Raw genomic sequence first — 4,696 nt, 5'->3', positions numbered from 1 at the left:
GGACATGTACCTACGATGACAATTTCAGACCCCTCCATGATTTCCAAGTGGGAGAACTTGCAAAATAGCAGGGTGTTCAAATACTTATTTTCCTCACTGTATATATATATATATATAAAAATTCAGATAATTAAAATGCATTACATTACTGTGGCAGAAGAGTTCATCATTGATAAGACGATACAAAAAGCGGCTTTAGAATACAATGTATTGTTTACTACCATATTATTGATCATAAGTCAATCATTGGCATACGGTTCACAGTAATCCATTTCACAAGTGAATTTGTCAATCAGTTTGAGATTTATTATGATTTCTTTAAATTTATGCTTACAAAACTTTTACATCTAGAGCCAAGAGGTATATTAAAACAAACAACATCAAAAAGGAAAATAAATAAACAGTTTAATAAAAATATCAAATTGTTTACATATTTCAATACACTTTACAGCTTTCTTGTTCCTCAAAATGGAAATTGTTCTTAGGTATTGCTGAACCTCTGAATTAAAAATTAAAACTAATTGTTTATAAACATCATACTTACATTTATGAATTACTAAACTTTGCCAACAAAAGCAGAAAATTAATCAAATAATATTCCTTATGAAGAGACATATCATAGCTAAAAAAAACTAATAAAACATTTTCAAAACAAAGTTGAAAGCTGGGAATAATATGATCTCTAACAATCTTGCAGGAATCAGACCAAAAACAAGTCGAGTAGGGACAACTTCAAAATAAATGAAAAAACATTTCCGCCTTCAGACCACAAAATTAAATCTCTCTTCAAGAAAATAATTAGTGAGGTAGTACTTATAAATAAGTTTGAAGGAAATTTCTTAGATTTTATTTGTGATTAAATATTTATGGGTAATTTCCAAATTTTGCACCATCTCAACCCAGCCACACCCTGTGTCAGACATGCTTGTGTAGTTTCTCGGGTGTGTTGCATCATAAACATAAAATGTTTAGGTCACTGTGTCAAGTTAAATATAGTTTAATACTCAATCTTTAAACACATCTTGAGATCCCTTTGTGTGTTTTGAACGCAAGAACTCCTACTGAAGTGTTTTCTTCACTGTAATAAACTGTGCGTTGCTCATACAGCTGAAGTTTCACTTACTGCCCTTTGGAGTAAACAGCTGGTACTACAAGCTTGCATTTTTCAGGAATCTTCCTAATTATGGTCTGGGGGAAGTGCGTCAAAAATTTTAACGCGTTATTTTTGTAACATTCTTCGCACTGAATTAACGCGTTAAATCGACAGCCCTAAAAATAATACATTTCTGTCCTGTTTACTCACCTCCACCTGGGGCTTTTATTTTGACACCAAAAGTGCTGTCGTATTTACTTGAACTTTATTTGACAGTTTACAATGTTCTGCATTTCCTGAAATGCTGTAATCTCCTCCTTTTCTGTTTACTTGTAGCGGTTACTAATGTTTGTAAGTGCTCGAATGCTTGAACCTGTATTACTTCGGTTTCACAATGCATGTGAACTGATCTCAGAGCGCCACCATGCACTCAGATCAGCGAGTCACTGGTTTGTCCTGAATTGCACACAGACCATGCTTATCTGTCTTTAAATCGCAGACTTTTGTGGATTAATAATCACATATGACCAACTTGCCATATTGATGCTATTTTGATTAATTGTGCAGTCCTGAAAGATCGTGAAACTACTTATGCGCTCTTTATGGCCAATATTCCCGATATTAACGATATTGGTCAATTTTACAAAGTCAGCAAAATTATCTCGATTACATAGTTAATATTCTATATATCGCCCAACCTTAATTGACAGTCTGTGCTTAAAAATATAATAAAGTGTGTTTCTCCAAGTGTGTGTCTTTGTGACAAACAGCATTTCTTATGTGACTGCAAACTGGATTCAGCTTTGTCGCATCTGGCAGGTGGCGGGTGCTAGTCCTGGGCTACTGTTTAATATATTTGGCGACTTCACAGATCCATGGTTTTGCCATTTCCTGATATTGTCAATCATTGTGTGTCAATGAGTGTTGCAATCAGCATCGTGAAATTTGTGAGATATCGTCGATATCCGATTATATCGTCCTGTTGCCCAGACCCACAATAAGCTTTACCATTTACTGATGTGCTGCGATGTGGCTCTGTTGAGGAGTTCCTCCCTAAAGGTAAAAGAAAAATAAATTAATAATAGTGAAACTGTAAAAGTAAAGTCTTAAAGGGTTAGTTCACCCAAAAATGAAAATTCTCTGATTTACTCACCTTCATATCATCCCAAATGTATATGACTTTCTTTCTTCAGCAGAACACAAACAAAGATTAGAAGATGATAGAGCTCTGTTTGTCCATAGAATGCTAGTAAACTGATTTAAAAATTTTGATGGTCCAAAAGGATTATTTAGGCAGCATAAAAGTAATCCACACAACTCCAATTGGTCAATTAATGTCTTCTGAAGTGAATCGATATGTTTGTTTAAGAAACAAGTAGATAATTAAACAGTGTTTAACTTAAAATGGCAATTCTGGCCAGCGCTCGGATGCTGGTTGAATTGACGTAAGTCTCATGTTACTTTCATTCTTCTGTCGTAAACAAAAGCGGTGCATCCAACTTCTCGTGTGAACACGCCAATGTGCTTACATCACTTGACAGCTACGTGATGTGTCAAGTGCTGGCAGGGATCGATATTTTATAATTTAATCAAGTTTTAATTATCGATTTGTTTCTAACACCAACCGATCGATTAGCTTCAGAAGACATTAAATGATCCATTAAAGTCATGTGGATTACTTTTAAGCTGCCCAATTGTGCATTTTGGACCGTCAAAGTTTGGGAGCTCTTTCATTGCATTGTAAGGACAAACAGAGCTCAGATCTTCTTCTAAAAATCTTCATTTGTGTTCTGCTGAAGAAAAAAAGTCATACACATCTGGGATGATATGAAGGTGAGTAAATGCTAAGAGAATTTTCATTTTTGGGTGAACTATTCCTTTAAGAATGTAAATTCTATAATTATACACAAATGACAGATTATTCTTTATTTATTTTAGAACTCCACCCTGTCAAACATTGTCTTGTGGTATATGGCATTACAATACTTAATACTCAAAACGAACACCACTTTGTTCTGTATTTGAACCTCTTTGGGTGGATTTACTGCAAAGATCGACCCTAAAAAAAAATCAATTGCAGCCAAAAGTTAAAAGTGTCTAAAAAATATTACCTCCTAAACCATGAAGCAAATGAAACAGGGGTAAGGCACTGCACATGTCTCTCTGAAATAGAGAAAAACATCAAGTGACATTATTAAACAGTCATTTAAAAGAGTCCTTCTACTGATCATGATCATAAAATCATCATCAAAACATTAAAGCTTAAAACACAAACAAACCACAATTACGGTAGGAACGGCAGATGATAATGCATTTTTAAATGTACGTTATGTGGTAATTTGACACTTCTATCTTTGCTATGCTTATCTGGGACTCGGTGGTGAACAATGGTGCAGAAAATGCCAATGGGTTTGTGCCAGAAATGAAAACACATTATTTGAGAGTGCAATAACAGTTTACTCAGTATGGCGCAGCACATCTGCAGGCTCGCGTCAAGCGCCACTACGACATTCGCGAGCGGAATACAGACAAATTATTAGACTAAACTTAAAGTTGAAATACATGTGAAAATTATCACTGTGAAGACCATCTTGAAGTTGACACTCCACAATAACTGTTCAACAAGGTGAATTGTGTAAATTCACCTCAGAGTTACCAGCTGCCCTCACGGAAGACTTGCCGTTGGCAAACAGGGCATTTAATTACAAAATTACGAGGAACGTTTTTAAAACACTGAAGGATAAAACTATGGAATGATTTTCCGGACATTATTGCGTTTTCAATTTGTGGACGCATAAAATGTGACATAATCCAAACGCAATTGCGGACCAAATCGCGCATTACCGTTTGCATTTTCGTTTAAGCGAACGCACAGTGACTGCCAGATTTCAAATGGAAAAGCAAAGTCCGTTTGCAACTGTGTTTCCCATATCTTACGAGTTTTGGCCCTGTCATATGTAAATAGCAATTTCAATTACCACGTCTGCTTTTTCACTTTCTCAGCGTTGCGTATGTAGCCAGCCAAAACTCAAATGGAATACTAATTCCCTTAGTATTTCCATTTCCGATGCCTTACACAGAAACCTGTCAATCAGGGTCAAGGGTGGGATTATGCTATGGGGCGTGTTTGTCTTGGGAAGAGACGTCACTCACAGTCGACGGTCAAGATCAAATAAACCGGCGTCTGTTCAGGGCATCACCTCTTTATTTATTTAGTATTTATTTTAATGTTTATTTGACAGGGACAAATGCATAGAACATTGCTTTATAAAGAATACAAAGTAGATGCCACGCATACATGTTTCTAGCCATGACTAATTTGCAACCCCTGTCCCTGGTTAGGCTTATAAATTTAAAACAAAAATTACAGAGTATTGAGTTTAAGATTTATAATTAATAAAATACATACAACAAATACATCCCATATATGAAATAAGATATGGGCTTAAGTAGATGTAGAAGTCACTATAAATCAAAGTCTAGACACATTTAACAATACAAGAACACAAAAGGGTGCATATGTCTGTGCGTGCTCACATATGCAACATTATGTTTGTATGCATTGTGTTATGTCCTGTACAGTCAGTGTTCACAAAATTGTTT

At 35.4% G+C, this 4,696-nt stretch overlaps 1 long non-coding RNA gene across 1 annotated transcript; it reads right to left on the bottom strand.

Moving 5' to 3' along the window:
* Positions 1–365: 365 nt before the first annotated feature.
* LOC127620372 (uncharacterized) lies at positions 366–4,162 on the bottom strand. The gene is made up of 3 exons (XR_007967698.1): positions 4,072–4,162; positions 3,205–3,256; positions 366–2,146 (listed from the first exon to the last, which is right to left on the bottom strand). It is a non-coding gene; the product is annotated as an uncharacterized LOC127620372 (long non-coding RNA).
* Positions 4,163–4,696: the final 534 nt, after the last annotated feature.

Source organism: Xyrauchen texanus, chromosome 26, assembly GCF_025860055.1.
Source record: "Xyrauchen texanus isolate HMW12.3.18 chromosome 26, RBS_HiC_50CHRs, whole genome shotgun sequence".
NCBI classification, from domain to species: Eukaryota; Metazoa; Chordata; class Actinopteri; order Cypriniformes; family Catostomidae; genus Xyrauchen; species Xyrauchen texanus.
This window is presented reverse-complemented; position numbering and strand designations above follow the sequence as displayed.